This window comes from Suncus etruscus, chromosome 2 (assembly GCF_024139225.1).
Source record: "Suncus etruscus isolate mSunEtr1 chromosome 2, mSunEtr1.pri.cur, whole genome shotgun sequence".
NCBI classification, from domain to species: Eukaryota; Metazoa; Chordata; class Mammalia; order Eulipotyphla; family Soricidae; genus Suncus; species Suncus etruscus.
In genome coordinates this window covers 158,208,128-158,229,337 of record NC_064849.1, presented here as the reverse complement: position 1 = coordinate 158,229,337, position 21,210 = coordinate 158,208,128, and positions in this window count along the sequence as shown.

Sequence of the window (21,210 nt, the reverse complement as noted above, 5' to 3'; positions counted from 1 at the left end):
GTGGCAAATATTATCCTCAATGGAGAAAAACTAAAAGCCTTCCCTCTAAATTCTGGCACAAGACAAGGCTGTCCTCTCTCACCACTCCTATTCAACATAGCACTGGAAGTACTTGCTATAGCGATTAGGCAAGAAAAAGATATCAAGGGAATCCAGATAGGAAAGGAAGAAGTCAAGCTCTCACTGTTTGCAGATGACATGATGCTCTACTTAGAAAACCCTAAAGACTCTACCAAAAAGCTTCTAGAAACAATAGACTCATATAGCAAGGTGGCAGGCTACAAAATTAACACAAAAAATCAATGGCCTTTCTATACACCAATAGTAATAAGGAAGAAATAGACATTAAGAAAACAACCCCATTCACAATAGTGCCACACAAACTCAAATATCTTGGAATCAACTTGACTAAAAATGTGAAAGACCTATACAAAGAAAACTATAAAACTCTGCTCCAAGAAATAAGAGAGGACACGCGGAAATGGAAACACATACCCTGCTCATGGATTGGCAGGATTAACATCATCAAAATGGCAATACTCCCCAAGGCGTTATACAGATTCAACGCTATCCCTCTAAAGATACCTATGACATTCTTCAAAGAGGTAGATCAGGCACTTTTGAAATTTGTTTGGAACAATAAACACCCTAGAATAGCTAAAGCAATCATTGGGAAAAAGAATATGGGAGGAATTACTTTCCCCAACTTTAAACTTTACTACAAAGCAATAGTTATCAAAACAGCATGGTATTGGAATAAGGACAGACCCTCAGATCAGTGGAATAGGCTTGAATACTCAGAAAATGTTCCCCAGACATACAATCACCTAATTTTTGATAAAGGAGCAGGAAATCCTAAATGGAACAAGGAAAGCCTCTTCAACAAGTGGTGTTGGCACAACTGGCTAGCCACTTGCAAAAAATTGAACTTAGACCCCCAGCTAACATCATGTACGAAGGTAATATCCAAATGGATTAAAGACCTCGATATCCGACCCCAAACCATAAGATATATAGAACAACACATAGGCAAAACTCTCCAGGACATTGAGACTTCAGGCATCTTCAAGGAGGAAACTGCACTCTCCAAGCAAGTGAAAACAGAGATTAACAGATGGGAATATATTAAGTTGAGAAGCTTCTGCACCTCAAAGGAAATAGTGCCCAGGATACAAGAGCCACCCACTGAGTGGGCGAATCTATTCACCCAATACCCATCAGACAAAGGGCTAATCTCCAAAATATACAAGGCACTGACAGAAATTTACAAGAAAAAAACACCTAATCCCATCAAAAAATGGGGAGAAGAAATGAACAGACACTTTGACAAGGAAGAAATACAAATGGCCAAAAGACACATGAAGAAATGCTCCACATCACTAATCATCAGGGAGATGCAAATCAAAACAACGATGTGATACCACCTCACACCACAGAGAATGGCACACACCACAAAGAACGAGAACAAACAGTGCTGGCGGGGATGTGGAGAGAAAGGAACCCTTATCCACTGCTGGTGGGAATGCCGTCTAGTTCAACCTTTATGGAAAGCAATATGGAGATTCCTCCAAAAATTGGAAATCGAGCTCCCATACGATCCAGCTATACCACTCCTAGGAATATACCCTAAGAGCACAAAAATACAATACAAAAATCCCTTCCTTACACCTATATTCATTGCAGCACTATTTACCATAGCAAGACTCTGGAAACAACCAAGATGCCCTTCAACAGACGAATGGCTAAAGAAACTGTGGTACATATACACAATGGAATATTATGCAGCTGTCAGGAGGGATGAAGTCATGAAATTTTCCTATACATGGATGTACACAGAATCTATTATGCTGAGTGAAATAAGTCAGAGAGAGAGAGAGAAAAACGCAGAATGGTCTCACTCATCTATGGGTTTTAAGAAAAATGAAAGACATTCTTGCAATAATAAATTTCAGACACAAAAGAGAAAAAGAGCTGGAAGTTCCAGCTCACCTCAGGAAGCTCACCACAAAGAGTGATGAGTTTAGTTAGAGAAATAACTACATTTTGAACTGTCCTAATATTGAGAATGTATGAGGGAAATGTAGAGCCTGTTTAGGGTACAGGCGGGGGTTGGGTGGGGAGGAGGGAGATTTGGGACTTGGGTGATGGGAATGTTGCACTGGTGATGGGTGGTGTTCCTTTTATGACTGAAACCCAAACACAATCATGTATGTAATCAAGGTGTTTAAATAAAAAAAAAAAAGGATTTAAACTTAAGGGACCGGAGCGTTGGCATAAGCCATAAGGCTGCCTTGTGCACACTAGCCTAGGACAGACTGGTTTGATGACCCGGCGCCCCATATGGTCCCCCAAGCCAGGAGAGCGATTTTTTAGCATATAGCCAGGTTACTACCCGAGTGTCACCAGGTGTGGCACAAAAACTGAAAAAAAAAAAATGAATTTGAACTTGAATGTGTTCCTATCAGAAGTTTTAGGTAATTAATTCATGTATCATTTTAAATCCATCCACATAGTATTGTAATTTTTTGATTACACCATCACAATATAACATAACTAAGGCTCTCCTATAATATTTTTTCAGAAGAGACAACTGAAAATATTCTTTGATAATGACATTGCTTAGTAATGTGATATTAGACATTGCTCCACTTGTGCTCATAGATGGGAGAAGGAAATTTTAAGTAGGGATTTAAATATGCATTTATGAAAATTCATAAAGTAGTGTTTATGTAAAACCCATCTTGACTCCTTGGTTCTTTTGTTTGATTCAATAGGAATGCAGAACATTTGAGGATCTAAAGTTTAAAGTAAGAGTTTTCCTTTGAAGATGCTACAAAATCTGTTAATGTGTTGGAAAGAAAAGAAAATCACACACGATTTACCCCAAATATTAGATACCTAAATATATAAATATTAAATATATATCTATTGCAAACTGTACTTTCAAATTAAAGTAGATTTCTTGGTAAAAAGCTCTAGTATTCTTCATGTGTGAGATTTTATTTATTTTTATTTGGGAGGGGGCCACACCCGGTGACTCAGGGAGTTACTCCTGGCTATGCACTCAGAAATCTCTTCTGGCATGGGGGATCATATGAGAATGTCAGGATTTGAACCATCCTCCATCCTGGATAGGCTGCATGCAAGGCAATTGCCCTACTGCTGTGCTATCGCTCCAGCCCTTGTGTGAGATTTTAAAATCTAGTGTGTTCTACAGATTTTTTACTAGGAGAGTTGAAATTTTTTTTAGTTTTACTGCATTTTTTCTAAATGTTCTACTACCTGAAAAAGTACTATTTAAAATTTTATAATTAAAAATTAAGATAACACATTTATATTAATTTTGAAGGTTCTTTCAAAAATTTTTGTGTACAATATATAGTACTTATATATTTTCAGAAAACAAACCGAAATGTATAACAAAAACGCCTTAATAATTTGGGAGGAGTGTTAAGACTTTACATGTAAATATAAGCTTCAGTTACAGCATAACATTTTTTTTTTTTTTTTTTTTTTTGGTTTTTGGGTCCACACCCGGCAGTGCTCAGGGTTATTCCTGGCTCCAGACTCAGAAATTGCTCCTGGCAGGCACGGAGGACCATATGGGATGCCGGGATTCGAACCGATGACCTCCTGCATGAAAGGCAAACACCTTACCTCCATGCTATCTCTCCGGCCCCAGCATAACATTTTTTATGTTAAAAACTGGTTTGTAAAGAATTGGTAAAAGTACAACCCAGAAGTTGTAAGTGGTTACTATTATTTTTGCAACTTTTTTTTTTTTTGGTTTTTCGGGCCACACCCGTTTGATGGTCATGGGTTACTCCCGGCTACGTGCTCAGAAATTGCCCGTCTTGGGGGGACCATACGGGATGCCAGGGGATCGAACTGTGGTCCTTTCCTTGGCTAGCACTTGCAAGGCAGACACTTTTCCTCTAGTGCCACTTCGCCGGCCCCTTATTTTTGCAACTTTTGAAACAATTAGAAACTATTAAAAAAGAGGGCAATAGGGCCCGGAAAGATAGCACAGCGGTGTTTGCCTTGCAAGCAGCAGATCCAGGACCAAAGGTGGTTGGTTCAAATCCCGGTGTCCCATATGGTTCCCCGTGCCTGCCAGGAGCTATTTCTGAGCAGACAGCCAGGAATAACCCCTGAGCACCGCCAGGTGTGGCCCAAAAACCAAAAAAAAAAAAAAAGAGGGCAATAAATGTAGTCAGTAAAAAATATATATATAAATAAAAACCTTACAGAATGTAGTTTCTTCTGAATGATTTTAGGCTTTTAGGACTGTGTTTTTTTTTTAAACGTATTTCTTACAATGATAAAGTCATAAAGTATTTGTACAAGTTATTTCTAATTATCATTTTTAATTTTGGAGGGGTATACAAAGTTGTATTAAGAATATAACCTTGTAAGAATACAAGAATCTATTGACCTCAGTGTTCTGTATTTAAAGAAGGGAGATGAGTTCCAGAATTTAAATCTAGAAAGGACTGTATTCTGTTTAGCAAAATCCTCGTGAAGATTGAGCACAGCTGTGCTGACAAACTGATTCTGAACTCATGGAGAAATTCTGGTGGGGCTTGTAGGACTAACCATATGTAGATCAGGAATTGAGTCTAGGCTAGTCATGTGCAAAGCAAGCACCTTACCAGTTGTACTATCCCTCTGGCCACAACTGTGATATTCTTGTGTTACTTTTTTAATTGTTTATTTGCTTGTTTTTGTTTGCTTTTGGCCACATCCAGCAGTGCTCAGGGGATACTTCCTGGCTCTACACTTAGAAATGATTTCTGGCAGCGCTTGGGGGACCCTATGGCATGCCTAGGAATGAACCTGGGTTGGCCATGTGCAAGGCAAATGCCCTCCCCGCAGTGCTATTGCTCCTGCCCTCCAACCATGATATACTTATTAGGATTATAAAGTGTCATACATTTTGAATGATCTCACAATTATATTTTCAAATGAGCAGTTATTTTTGGTAATTTATTTTGCCTAAAATAACATTTATTCAAGAAGACAATATATAGGTGTTATATATTGTACACTAAAATTTAAGCAATTATTAATAATATATAACATAGGAAATAGCTGAGAGAAGAAAGTGAGTAGAACACAAAAAACATCAGACCCAAACTGATATCTAAAGATAAGTTAAGGTAGAAAAATTTAAAGATGATGGGAATAGTCAAGATTGTCTTATGTGCTGAGGGGTCAGATAAGTGATCAATGAAAATGTCCACTAGATTTAGTGGTAAAAACTGTTTAAGGGTAGGTATATAGATTGATATAATACAATTTGACAATCCAAAAATAAATACATAAAAAAGAGCTATGACAAGAAAAAATAGAAACAATTCCAAAGTTCATCAAAATAAAATTATTCATTTTATCAATGGAAATCCTTAAAATGAAATATTATTTGACAATAAGAAGTGAAGAACTAAAAAAAGTGAAGAACTGATATTTAATAAAAGGAAGATGAGCCTCAGAATTAGACTTCTGTAACAGAGGGTGATATATTATATGATTTTATTTAAATAATAAGTACACAACAGATAAATCTGGAGAGAAAGGTAATTTAGGTGGTAGGTATGGTGTATTTTGCTAATAGTTTTTGATGGATTACTTGAGCATGTTCGAAGACTGATGAAAAGCTGCAGGTAGGAAGAAGCTCAGTCGAAGAGTTAAGTGTATAATAGAACTAGCATTTTTCCAACAGGATATAAAGAGAAACCCAGGGAAGTTGAAGAACAATTTAAAGAAAGAACTTAACTATGGGATTGTACAGATAGTGCAGTGGGTAAAAGGCTTACCTTGAATGTATACAACTAGGTTTTGCTCCCTGGCATACTATATGATCCCTCAAGCCTGCCAGGAGTGATCCAGAGCTCAGAGACTGGAGCATTATTCGGTGTGATCCCTCTAAAATAAATGAACAAAAAGGTCTTACTTTTTTGCAGGACAGGAATTAAAGAATAGGATAGGTTGTACTCAGAAAAGTTTTTAGGATTGGGCTTGGAGGAATTTCTGAAATCATTTGATCTTGTAAATGGGTTTTCTCTCTGTCTTCATAGATTCTTCGTGGCCTAATTCTATATTCTATCACAATCAGTTTGATATGTAGTTCTGGTTTTGGTTTTTGTTTCTTTGTCTTTCCTATTTTATAGTTTTTATTGCCTTGTAGTTAAAGGATTCTTTCCAAAATGCTAATCTGATCCATGTTATGCAATATGTTGTAGCTGTTTTCCTCTCTGGCTTCTTCCCCTCCCCCAGATTATGGCTGTTTGAAACAAATATTGTGCTGTTCATTTATCACTCTGTTCCATTTCCCTTTTATGTATAAGATGTCCATAAAATGTTGGTAGAACAAAGAATGATTTTAGTTAAAGCCAGTGGACTCAAAGTGTTCATTTGTCACAATTTCACAAAATATTTTCCTAAACAAAATATAAAATTTTCTATAGGAATTCAAGAATTTATAAGATTTTTTGTCTGTTCTTTGGGCACAATAGGCAATTCTCAGAGGCAACTCCTGGCTCTGTATTCAAAAAATATTCCTAAGGGGCCTGATCAATAGCATAGCAGGAAGGGTGTTTGCCTTGCACCTGAACAACTTGGGTTTGATTCCCCAGCATTCCATATGGTCCCCCAAGCCTGCCAGGAGCGATTGCTGAGTGCACAGTGAAAAGTAACTCCTGAGCCCCATCGGGTGTGTTCCCTCAAAAAAGAGAAAGCACTCCTAGTGGAATCAGGGGGCCATTTGAGATACCAGGAAATGGAATGAGATGTGTACAAAGCAAGTGCCCATACCCACAGTAAGCCTCATTTCCTGCTTCCATCATAAGATGTTTTCAAAAGATCTTCTCAAAAGCACTTCCAGCGTACTCAATTACATATCAGGTTTCAGCAAAGGGTGTTGAATTGTGTCACCACACTAAAAATTTGTTCAAGTCCTAACCCCAAGTACTTATAAATAAACCTTGATTGAAAACAGGATATTTGAAAGGGAAATTAAGCCAAGGAAAAAGTTAAGGTGGAACCTAAAACAATAACCAGAGTTCTTTTCAGAAAAGAAAGATTTGAATTACAGACCACATGAAAGAATAACAAAGAATTATTGAATGAGGAAATAGCCACACATCTCTGAACCAAGAAATACTAAATTTTGTTGCCAGGAATTAGGAATAAAGGGTTCCTCCTTAAGGATGGCCTTTAGAAGGAGCAGGACTGGTGACTCTAAACTCTAGACTCCCAGAGAGAAAAAATTCTTGGTGTGTTAAACTAGGGTATTGATTAAGCAATACATAGTTATACCATTTTAATCCTTTTTTCCTCCTATGGAAAATCTTATGAAACTTCCAGCAATATAAATCTTTTTGCTTGTTTGAGGAGTTCACAAATGACTGTGCTCAGGTCTTACTCCTGATTCTGTGCACAGTGATATCATTCCTTGTTCAGGGACCATAGAGGTTTGCAGGATTGAACCCAGGTCAGTCACATGCAATCAAGTGCCTTACCCATTGTATGATTTCTCTGGTTCAAATTCTAGGTGTATTTTTTTTACTAAAAAAATTCCATGTAGTCATCTAGCAAATGATTCTCTACAATTACCATGTACAATTCAAACTATATCTCATCCCTTTAAATCATCAGAAGAGGAATGTGCTTATCTCACACTTTTGTTTACTTTTAATTTATTTCAGCATCTATATCAGTACAAGTATGCGATATTCTTGACATAAACTTACAGTGCTGCTCTACCATGTCCAACAGCAGAGTGCAGTGCTCGGGTTCTATTTTGTTTCTAATTTTCTTGAAGACCTTTTTTTTCCCATGCTTCACTTGAATATTATTTGACAAAGGAGAAATTTTGTTTGTTTGTTTGTTTGTTTTTGGGCCACACCCGGAAACGCTCAGGGGTTATTCCTGGCTATGAGCTCAGAAGTTGCTCCTGGCTTGGGGGACCATATGGGACACCGGGGGATCGAACCGCGGTCCGTCCAAGGCTAGCACAGGCAAGGCAGGCACCTTACTTTTAGCGCCACCGCCCGGCCCCAAGGAGAAATATTTTAATGGCACTCATCTCTTTAAAGACACGAGAAAGTAATACCAAATGGGCTGCAGGAAACATTTGCCATGAGTCACAATCGTCACATCAGACTTTTCACATAGGAAAAGCCTCTCTGCTAAGTGATCTCAGAAGGATTGCAAACTGTTCCTAAAAACTCAAATGTAGACAGTCGAGAATACTTTCATGTCAACATCCTACTATTTTGACTTTTTTTTTTCTGGTTTTTGGGCCACACCCAGCATTGCTCAGGGGTTACTCCTGGCTGTCTGCTCAGAAATTGCTCCTGGCAGGCACGGGGGATCATATGGGACACCAGGATTCGAACCAACCACCTTTGGTCCTGGATCGGCTGCTTGCAAGGCAAGTGCTGCTCTGCTATCTCTCCAGGCCCTATTTTGACATTTTTTAACATACAAAAGCAAACTTTTTTTTCTTATTTCCTTTCTCTTATCACAGTTATGTTGCTATGCCCACGAGGTCACAGGAGGTTACTTACCTTAGCTACTTCAACTTTGCATAAACAGTTTGAGGCCCAGGAATAATCTATGTGATTTAGTTTGCTTCTGCTCAATAAAAAAGGGGGGGGGAATAGAAATATGAATGCCAGGAACCTCACCATATTTTTTAACTTTTATCTTCTTGAGCAAAAGCAGGAGATTCTAAGAAATACAAGTTTATAAAGTTAGTTGAAGGTATAAATAGACAGTTTTGCTTTATGTATTCTTTATATAAAGGAATAGCAAATTTGTGTTTGGACAGGTAATTGGTTGAGTAGAAGAGGAAATGTGAGACTTATACCTCTCAAATGAGTAGCATCTACATTGTTCATTATTTTCCATCAGCAAGGAAAGAGAAGAAAGAAAAGAGAGAGAGAGAAAGAAATAAGGAAAGGAAGGAAAGAAGGAAGGAAGGATGGAAGGAAGAAGAAAAAGAAAAAAGGAAAGAAAGAAAGAAGGAAGGAAGAAAAAAGAAAGAAAGAAGGAAAGAAAGAAAGAAAGAAAGAAAGAAAAAAAAAGGAAAGAAAAAGAAAGAAAGAAAAGAGAAAGAAAGAAAGAAGAAAGAAAGAAAGAAAGAAAGAAAGAAGAAAGAAAAGAAAGAAAGAAAGAAAGAAAAAGAAAAGAAAGAAAGAAAGAAAGAAAAGAAAGAAAGAAAGAAAGAAAGAAGGAAGAAGAAAGAAGGAAGAAAAAAGAAGAAAGAAAGAAAGAAAGAAAGAAGAAAGAAAGAAAGAAAGAGAAAGAAAGAAAGAAAGAAAGAAAAGAAAGAAAGAAAGAAGAAAGAAAAGAAAGAAAGAAAGAAAGAAAGAAAGAAAGAAGAAAGAAAGAAAGAAAAAGAAAGAAAGAAAGAAAGAAAGAAAGAAAGAAGAAGAATGAAAGAAAGAAAGAAAGAAAGAAAGAAAGAAGGAAGAAAGAAAGAAAAAAGAAAGAAAGAAAAAAGAAATAAAAGAAAGAAAGAAAAAGAAAGGAAGAAAGAAGAAAGAAAATAAGGAAGGAGAGAAAGAAAGAAAAGAAAAGAACAGGATATCTTTTTGTCTATTCTTGATAGACAGTCCAGAAAGATGGATTGGGGTCAGAGACAGGACAGAGGATTCAAGGCATGGCATATCCCATTAAGCCCCAGCACCACCATGTGGAACCCTTGAGGTATCATCCTCACAGGATTGGCCCTAGAAGCCTAGCACTGCTGGGCCTGAGTTGGGCTGAATTGTCCAGCCTGGCTAGTCAAGTATAACAGGGGTGGTGAACTCGCAGCTCTCAAGCCGCATGTGGCTCCCGGCCAAAATAAATGCGGCTCTTTGCCTCTTATCATTCTTTTGTATACTGTGGCTCTTTGCCAAATTTGGATTTTATTCTACTGCTTCTGAGGAGAGATCTCCAAGCGCATCATCCCGTCTCCCATCCCTCGGAAACAACTGCCTGGGCCAGCGAGCAGGGGGGCCCGTGTGTTCCATGTTGGGTCCCATCTGGCCGTTAGTTCTTAGTGTGGAGGACGCAGCACACCCTCACCATCACTGCAGGATTTTGACCCTCACTCAAAATGGCAAAATGCAATATGTGTTAAATAGATTATTGTTAAAATGAGATGCTTTTGTGTGAGTGTTTGTCTGTTTTGGCAGGTCACTGCGTGGTGTGGCTCTCTGACTCTCACAGTTTAAAATTTTGGCTCTTTGTGTCGAACTTGTTCGCCACCCCTAAAGTACAACCAGGAGTGGGCTCCAGGTACTGGGCTTTTTGGGAGACTGCCCCCAAATGAATAATTTTTAAAACCACATTACTGTTTATTCCTTGCAGTTGTGTATGGTGTGTATTTCACTATTGGTTATAATTTCGAAAATGTTTGTTACTTTAAAAAATATTGAAATAGGGGCTGGAGCAGTGGAGCAAGCGGTAAGGCATCTATCTGATTTGCCTGCTCTAGCATTGGACTGACCACAGTTCGATCCTCCGGCTTCCCATATGGTCCCCCAAGCCAGGAGCAATTTCTGAGCGCATAGCCAAGAGTAACCCCTGAATGTCACCAGGTGTGGCCCAAACACTAAACAAAACAAAACATTGAAATAGCTACCTTCACTTAGAAACAGGTTAAATACAAAATATGTAAATTAAAAATATCTTCTTAAAATTTAGGAAGGATTTTTCACTCTTCAAAAATAAATATAGGGGCCAGAGAGATAGCATGGAGGTAAGGCGTTTGCCCTGCATGCAGAAGGTCAGTGGTTCAAATCCTGACATCCCATATGGTCCTCTGAGCCTGCCAGGAGTGATTTCTGAGCATAAAGCTAGGAGTAACCCCTGAGCGCAGCCGGGTGTGACCCAAAAACCAAAAATTTTATATATATATATATATGGACAGGAAAGAACGTACAATAGATAAGGCTCTTTTTTGACATGTGTGACCCAGGTTAGTATCCTGAAAAGACATATAGTCCTGTAAGCATCACCAGGTGAGACCCAAATTATATATATATATATATATATATATATATATACCTATGTAATGTAAAGTTTTTCTATATTGGAGGGATATCTGGGGCATTGGGATTGTTGGACTGGTGAAGGGGGTGTTCTTTGCATGACTGAAACCCAACTACAATCATATTTGTAATCAAGTTGTTTAAATAAAGATATACAAAAAAAAAAAAGAAAGAAACACACACACAAAAAAAGATGCTTAGTCATGAACTTAAATGATGTAAAACTTTGCCCATTACTCATATATCTTATTCAGTCTTAATCCTATGAAAAATAAAAATGCTTGAGTTGAGTGAAAAAGTTACACCCTTTGAATAGTTTAAATTGGAGTACTCCAGAGTTCTCCAGAAACCAGTGACTCAAAGAAGTTGACGACTTAGCCAAGATGCTCAGAATAGATTGATGAAAATGGAGCAGACATGTCTAGCTCAATAACAACAGAAGATTATTCTATTTGTCACACAGTCAGTTCTATATTCCCAGTTATTATCTTTTGTTTGGGGGCATAAAGTACTGAGGGGGAAATGCACGGATTTATGCTCAGAAGTTGCTCCAGAGAGGTACCTGATATGCCATGGGCATCAAGGATTGAATCTAGGCCTCCTGCATACAAAGTCTGTCTTCCAGATCATTGAGTGAACTCTCTGACCCCTTGCTTAATATCTTTTTTGGTGATGCTTTCCCTTAGTTTAAGGGAAAGTACCCTTCTGACTTAGCTGGTATTTCCTTTACTAGCATGAATTATTCTATCTGGAAGACAGTTGGTAAATTATATTCTGATCCAACCATGTTTTACTACTTATTCTTTTGTAAATAAAGTATGATTGGAAAACAGAAAAAAAAGTTTTTCTATATTTTAATAAAAATTCATTCCAAGAGAATTTATAAATGTAAGTTATGGAAAACAAATATTTAATAAGAGATCATGCTTACTTTTTAAATTTTTATTTAAAACATTGTGATTTAAAAAATTATTTATAGTTGGGTTTCAGATATATAATTTTTACAATGTTTCAGGACCAGTCCCACCACCAGTGTCAACCTCCCTCAACCATGTTCTCAAAATCCATCTCAACCCACCATGCCCTGCCACCCAGCCTGCCATTTATTATGGTTCTTAAAATTTAGGTGCTAGGATTTTACTATCATTGACTCTGACTTGACTATTTAGTTCTGTCCCTTCTTAAAATCAATGTTGGTTTTAACCCTTAGCCCCTGCCCCCCATCCTTTCATATTTGTGTTACTTCCTCCTCCACTCAACATTTTTTTAAAATTTTTATCGTGGCAAAAGTAAGTTATAAATCTTTCACTGTAATATTTAAGGTACATAGTGATAATGAATAAGGGGAATTCCCACCACCAGCGTTGTCCTCCCTCCACCCCTTTTCCCAGTATGCATCAACTCAACTTTTTTTCTGCTTACTATACTCTGGGACCAAGAGTGTCCTAGACAAGTCCCATTTAAACCACTGCATTTCTTTATTCAGTTATTATAAATACCACATATAAGTGATATCCTGTATTTATCCTTCTTCTGATGGCTTGCTTCAATCAGAAGCAGTATCTTCTAGTTCTATCCATTTGCAGCAAATTACATAATTGCATCATTCCTTACATTGTGTATATATACCACATCTTCATGACCTAAACTCATCTGTTGTTGGACATCAAGGATGATTCCAACTCTTAGCTATTGTACTGAGTGCTGCCCTAAAGAGTGGTGTGAATATGTACCTTTGATGCTTTGTTTTTCTGTCCTGGGGATAGATACCCAAAATTGGGATTGCTGGGTCATATAGCATCCTTAGTTTACTGAGAACTTTCCATACTGTTTTTCACAGGGATTGAACCAAACAGCATTCCTACTAGCAGTAAATGAGAGTAGATGGCAGTTCCTTTTTTACCATATCCCTGCCAAAAAATTTGTTCTCAATATTTTTGATAAGTGTCATCCTCACTGATGTAAGAAGATATTTCATTGTTGTCTTGATTTGGATTTCCTAATGATAAGTGATAAGCAATTGTTCAATTTTTATCTTTTGATTTTCCTCAGAGATGTGTCTGTTCATTTCTTCTCCCATTTGGGGGGGGGGGGTGTTACACCTGACAGTGCTCAGGGGTTACTCCTGGCTCTACACTCAGAAATCGCTCCTGGCAGGCTCAGGGGACCATATGGGATGCTGGGATTCGAACCATCGTCCTTCTGCATACAAGGCAAACGCTTTTACCTCCATGCTATCTCTCCAGCCCTTTTTCTCCCCATTTTTAATGTATTTAGATTTTTGTGGAGTTAACCTTTGTAAGTAGTTTGCATATCCTAAATATCAGCCCTTTATTTATGTGTTGAGTGAAAATATTTTCTCGCACTGTCAGCTGTCTTTCAGTTTTAGCCTGTATTTCTGTTGCATTATAGAAACTCTTTAGTTGGATTTGAAAGTATGCTTATTAACTAATTAAATCAGCAAGCTTTCAAAAGTGTCTCTTTCCTAAAATATTTAAGTACTAAACAGAACTATAACCTCAAGCATTTAACAACTGAAGCTATTTAAAATATTTTTCTCTGCTCTTTTTCCTTCTCTTCATCCTCCTCCTCCTCCTCTTTCACTTCTTCCTCTTCTTCCTCCCCAGTTTTCTCCTCCTCCTTCATCTCCTTCCTTTTCTCTTCCTCCTCCTCTTCCTTTTCTTCTTCCTCCTTTCTCCTCCTCTTCCTTCTCCTCTCTCTCTTCTTCCTCCTCCTGCTCTTCTTCTCCTCCATTTCCTCCTCCATTTCCTCCTCCTCCTTCTTTCCCTCCTTCCCCCATTCACCTTCTCTCTCTTATCCTCCATCCTAAAAATATATTTTTTCTCTTCCTGTCTTTGTGAAATAATTTTTGAAAGTTCTTTATCTTTTTTTTTTTTTTTTTTTTTTTTTAGTTTTTGGCCACATCCAGTGGTGCATAAGGCTTATTCCTGGATTTGTCTTATGGATCACTCCTGGCAAGGCTTAGGGAAACTTTTTAGGACTCAAACCTGGGTAGATTGAATGTAAGGCAACTATTTCTCTGGCCTCTTGAAAGATTTTTATGTGCCAAACTACACTAGTTAAATACCTTATATAATTTTGTTGGAGGTGATATGTTATTTATAGGTCTTTTTGTCTATACTTAGTGAGATAAAATTGACAGCATTTTGTGATTTTTAAAATATAAAGCAGAATAATACATTCTGGATTATACATTAATTCTATTTATTTTTTGAGGAACCTCTATGCTGTTTTCCAAAGATTGTTTAAATTTTACCAAATGTAGGCTCTCCTTTCTCTAAGACTTTTGGCATACTCTTATCACTTTGTTATTTTAATAATTGCTATTCTAAAGAATTTGAGAAGTTACCTCATTTGTGCATATGATTTGCAAATATTTTCCTTTGTTCTATTGGCTTTTATTTATGTTGTTTAATGTATAATAATAAATATAATATAATAATGTATTATATTATTAACAATATAATGTGATAATTATAAATAATAATAAATGTACTTATTTATATTTATTTATGTTGATGATATGCTTTGCAAAGCTAAAAGTATTTTATGTAGTCAGATCTGTTAATTTTTGCTTTCCTTGCTTTTTCTATTAGTGTCATTTCCACAAAAATCATTGTCAGGATCAATGTCATATAGTTTATTTACTGGGACCAGAGCATTAGAACAGCGGTAGGTTGCCTTGCACATAACCAACCCTGGTTCAGATTCCAGGCATCCCATATGGTTCCCCGAGCCTGCCAGGAGCAATTTCTGAGCTCAGAGCCAGGAGTAATCCCTGAAAGTCACTGGGTGTGACCCAAGAATAAAAACAAACAAACAAAACCAACAACAACAACAAAATAGTTTATTTACTTCATTTTCTTCTAGGATCTTTCTTTCTTTTTTTTCTTCTGGTTTTTCGGGCACACTCAATGACGCTCAGAGGGTACTCCTGGCTAGTCGCTCAGAAATCGCTCCTGGCTTGGGGGACCATATGGGACTCCGGGGGATCGAACAGTGGTCTGTTGAGGCTAGCACGCTCAAAGCAGACGCATTACAGCTTGTACCACCCACCACTCAGGGGCAATCTTCTAGGATCTTAAGATCATAATTTACTGTTATGGTTGTTGTTATTGCTGTGTTAGGATCAAAGCCTAGGTCATGATGTCTTTAAGTTTTTTATTCAGGTACTTTACCTACTTCAAGCTTTTGTGAGTATTGTAAGATAGAAATCCATCTTTATCTATTATATGTAAATCTGATGCTGTTAACTATGCCAGCATGACTTATGAAGATATAATCTTTTCTCCAGTGAATATTCTTGACAGTAGTGAATTACTAGTTAGCTGAATTTATATGGATTTTATTCTGGACTCTCAATTCTTCTGTTCCACTGGCCTGTGTGTTTGCTATTATGCCAGTATCATTCTAATTTTTATTATAATTCTGATCTATAGCTTGAAGTCAGGTAATGCATTACCTCTGGATTAATCTTGCTGAATCTTTGGTATTCACATAATAGTTTAAGAAAATAAAATGAACCACTAAAATAATAGTTTCTAGGCAGTCATCATACTTGCATCAGGTTCTCTTATGCATAGACTCTCTTTTCTTAAAAGAAATCTAAACAAAACCATGAAGATCCAGAAGAAGGAAGATGCCCACAAACGCCCACAAAAGCCTCAATATCAGAACTAATGCTTTGTATTCCTGGACAACTGTATTTGTTTGATGATGTCAGCCCTATAGGAACACAGAAATTTAGATGCTGATATGCAACTGAGGTCACTTAGAGTTCAGAAACAAATGAAAAAAAAAAGACAGAATGGACAACTAATAACAAGAGATTACTAAACCTTCTATTATTGCCTTAATGACTTCATTGGAGCTACTCTAATTTTCATAAATTTGCTTGACAGTGTACTTTCTTTCTTTTTTAAAATTTATTTCTTCTCTTCCTTTTTCTTTTTTCTTATTCTTATTTTAATAACTTTGTTCTCACTTATATGGAAACAAATGTATTTTCCAATGACCTCACTGGAGATAAAATAATTTTCACCAATTTGTTTGTCACTTTTTTTTTTAATTTTCTTTCTTTTTCTTTTTCCCCCTTTTTTTCTATTTTCTAAATAACTTCACTCTCACTTATCTAGAATCAAATGTATTATGGCCCACTATGTCAACAATGTGATGCATTTTCTTTAAATAAAGTTAAATAAAAAACATAGTTTCTTTATACACACACACACACACACATATATATATATATATATATATATATATATATATGTTTTTTTTTTTTTTTTTTTTGGTTTTTGGGTCACACCCGGCTTTCTCAGAGGTTACTCCTGGCTCTACGCTCAGAAATCTCTCCTGGCAGGCTCAGGAGACCATATGGGATGCTGGGATTTGAACCATCGTCCTTCTGCATGAAAGGCAAATGCCTTACCTCCATGCTATCTCCCCGGCTCCGTCTTTCTTATATATACAAAAAGTATGTAAGAAAAGTATCTCTCTCAGTATATGTAAAACATGGGAAACCAACATTGAAATATGACTTGAAAGACATCTTGATTTCTTTTAAGGGTTAAGATAAAAGAGAGAGTTGGGGCCAGAAAGATAACACAACATGTAGGGCATTTTCCTTGCCTTGAATATGGCTGACTCAGATTCAATCCCCAGCATTCCATATGGTCTCCTGAGTACTTCCAAGAATGACACCTGGCGGGCAGAACCAGGAGTAGTAACCCCTGAATACAACCTGTTATGCCCCTCCCCAAAACAAAAAATAAGAAAAGAAAAAATAAAATAAATAAAAAGGAAAGGAAAGAAAAAAAGCCAAGAAAAGAAGGAGACATGCTGGAAAGATGATATAGTGGCTAGGATGCTTGCCTAGAATGCAGTCAATCCAGTTTTCATTTCTGGCACCCTTTATGATCTCCTAAGCCTTACCAGGAGTGATCTCTGAGCAATGCACAGGACAGAAATGAATTGACAAAATGGGAGAAGCATTTCTTTAAATCAATTTAGAAATTAAACTTCAGGGAAGGACTGGAGAGATAGTCCAATATGTTGGGCATTTGCCTTGCACACAGTTGATTGGGTTCATTTTCTGGGGTCTCAAATGGTCCCTGGAGCCCACCAAGGGTAATCCCTGGGCATCACTGGGTAAGCCCTACACCTTCCCAAATAAAGAAATAAAACCAGGGACTGAGATGTAGTTTAGTGGTAGCTAAAGTACAATCATGTATGAGACCTTTGATCCCTGGGGAATGCAAATGTGCATGAACAAATGTGCACACACATAACACAGTTCCTGCTGATCTAACTAACATAATTTAAATTTTATATTTTAATACAATGGTAATCAGGCAAAGCTGAAAACTATCACCTATAAATCAAATACACTGAGGTTTAAATATGATCCATGAATTTGGCCATTAATGAAGTGAGCATCACCAGTGAGTCCCCAGGCAGCAATAAAATATGTGGTCTTAGTGTCTCCCTGAACACCATGAGGATTACTCTGGTGGCCACCAGAACAGGTGAACAATAAAAATCTTATCAATCACCTGAGCATTGAACCATCCTGCTCTGCTGGCAAAGCACCACCAAGAATGATCCCTGGGTGCCCTGAGCACTGGTTGGTAGCTATTCAAACAATAACAATAAAATAAATATAATTGCATGCATTATGGAACATTGTATTATACACAGAAATTAAACTTAAATACAAAGTGAGAGAAAAAATAATAATTATTTATGTATTAACTTTGGTGCCACACCCTAGAATGCTCAGGGCACTGTATGCACAACTTGGCTGTGTGCAAGGCAAGAACTATATTATTTTTTCTTTTTTTTATAATTATCTTTATTTAAACACCGTGATTACAAACATGATTATAGTTGTATGATTACATTCATGTAAAGAACACCCCCCTTCACCAGTGCAACATTCCCACCACCAATTTCCCAGATCTCCCTCCTCCCAAGAACTATATTATTTCTGTATCTTTTGGCATCTCTTGTGGGACTATTTCTTTAGTCCCAGAAAAAATAATGTTCATAAATGAGCAGAAATAAAAATTAAATTAAAAATTGAAATAAATTAAAATGGAAAATCAATTAAGGAAGTCAATTATGTCAAAATGTGGTCTCATTTTAGAGAAAAAAAAGTCCTGTTTTTTCTCAGAATAAAAACTGGCCTTGGCTTCCTAGAAAACTCTTTTGTGTGTCCAATTAGCTGTCATGTGGCCTCTGAAAAAGCTCAAAAGACCTTTTAAAATACTTGAACTACATGAATCAGAATGGCCTTGCTAAAGCACAGAAATATTGTCCGTGATGAGAGGAGAAAGAAAAAAGGATGTCACTTAGTATACTAGACCTAAAATTAAAAGACATCCTAATGATTGGAAGATAATATTTACACACTATATTTCTGACAAAGGGTTAATGTCTCAAGTATCCCAGATATATAAATCTTTGTCATATTTCAATAACAAAAAAATCAAATAATCCCAACAATATATGAAGAGGAGATAAACATATTTATCAGATAAAACATAGAGATGGCCAAGAAGTTTATGAGAAAACTATTAATCATCATTGATTATCAAATTCAAATCAAAATGGCATTGAGATTACCTCACGCCACTGAGAATTATCTATATCAGAGAGATTAGGAATTAAAAATGCTAGTGGGGATATGCTAAGAAAGGAATTTATTGTTTGTTAAACTATCTAGTATATGTTTTGTAAAATGGTTTTGAGATGTATTAAAACATTACAAAAACACATCACTCTTGGACATATACCTTAATAACACAAAAAAAATTAATTTAACGAAATTGTGGAATATATGAGGAGGGACCCATTGGGCAACAGTGCACAAGTTATGAAACATTCAGGGCAGAATTATAATATTAATACTACAACATCAAATAATCATGTCAAGAGTTGGAGAGTCAGAACAGCAGGTAAAGCACTTGCTTCTGGAGCCTCCTGAGCACAGCTAAATGGCAAAGTAATAGTAATAATAAAAATAACAATAATAATATTTAATTTTTGCTATACACAATATTTGATGATTATTCTTTTTATTCATTAATGTTATATATTTTTACTATTAATATACTTCATAAGATTTTTTTGCCTTAATAAAAAATAAAAAAGAAGGGGCAAGAAGTAAAATTATAAATCTAGAAAAACAGGATCTAATTCTTGAAACAATAAAACAACATGGAAATATATTATTGCATTCAGTTTTCATTTTTTATATTTATAAAGCTCAAAGGAAGACATTGCTTCACTCCTATGATCTGATAAAGGGAAACATCAGTCTTAGAGTGTTTTACATATGAATGTTAATATTGAAATCATGCATAGCTTAGTAACCTTTATATTTAATATCAGTTATACCATTAAAGCTGCAGCTGAAGGTACACAATAATTTTCCATATCTTATTGTGGTGGGCAGAATGTGATCCTTTCAAAAATGGAAATTTACTAGAACTTGGGGCTTGTGAATGTATTATGTTCCATGGCAAAAAAAACTAAGCTCTAGATGGAATTAAGGCTCTGAGTTGATCCTTAATAATCCAGGCTAAATGTGAAAGAGAGAAACAAAAGAGTTTGTCTGAATGACGTGATATGAGATATGAAAAAAGCCCCATTTTCTGCCCTCTAAATTAGAAGATTGAGGCCATGAGCCAAGGAATACTGACATCTTGATTTTTTATTTAGACCCAGTTTGGATTTCCAATCTCTAGAATCACAAGTTAATACATGTATATTGACTCAGGTCATTAAATGTTGGTAATTTGTAAAATAGAAATAGAAACCCTCTATGTATATATCCTGTTTCTCCTCAAACTTTTTTAAGAACTGCATTATCACAGATATAATAATCATTAATATGCCATTTCCTCCTCTTATAGTTTTCAGTTCCCTTCAAGTTATATGTTACTTATTCTGGCCAATGAAATATAAGCAGAAGTGAAAGGGTCATTTTGGAGGAGATCCTCTTCTCCTGCTTTTGTGGTTATCTGGTTCCAAGGATACAGCAACAAAATAGGAGCTTCCCAATCAATCTGATGCCCCACGTGTCTATTTGAGTATAGCAAATACTCAAATCCTTGTTAGATATGTAATGGAGTGAATAATTGTGTTTTCTGAAGTTACTCATGACTTGAAATGTGCATTCTTTAAAAGTAAAAATATAGAATTATAGTGTTTTTAAAGATTATATTCAGAAACTAAGTTTCCCTACTATCTAAAGTTCTGGCTAAAAGGTAGAAATTACAGAAATCTGAAGATTGTGAATAACATTACCCTAGATTACTCCACTCCAGCTATATGAGTGGAGGGTATATTTATTGCTCAATTTTCCTAGTTCTGTAAGCAGAGTTCAGCGTTAGGCATCTAATGCAGTGGTATATGCTGAATTAGGGATGCAAGGCAAGAGACATAGACTCTCTCTTATGCGACCTTCCCCTATGCCTATACTTCTAAAATTCTCCTAATTGGCAAAAGCAAAGTGTTCTCTCTTGTTAGTACCTGAAATGGAGGAAATAGGTAGATTGAAACAGACACAAGGAAATTTTTTTGTGGACATTGATCTTAACCATTAGATTAAGAAACAATCATCTAAAGATATATATATTTTTTTCTTTTTCTGAAACCACACCTTCTCATGGAAGTGTCTGGAGTCTAGCCCACAGTAATGTCTGGTAAGAAGCCAATGCTTTTCTCTAAGATCTTTGCTTTGCTTCTTGCTGGAACAAATATTTTTGGGCAGTTCAGAGAAAGCTGCCAAAGAATTAAAAGTTGTGATTTGATCTGAGCCTGGAGATTTTTAATGTCAAATGGTTGCCATTTAATCAATCAATTACAAGAGTGGGAATCTGTTATAGAAATGAACCAAAGATGTCCCCTAAGTTGCTTATCTTTCCACAGCAGGTTGGCACCTGTTAACTCAAAGACTACTAGTGCTAAATGAAAAGGTTTGCACATCAAGTTGTTTTGAAATAACCCAAATAACCCATTTGGGGTAGGAGGCTTTAAACCTCCCTACTTTGCATAACCTGAGATACTGTGTACAATATCTGCTCTAGATAACAGACAGTACAATAAGTCCTGTAATTTAAAATGTACTGGCTGTCTC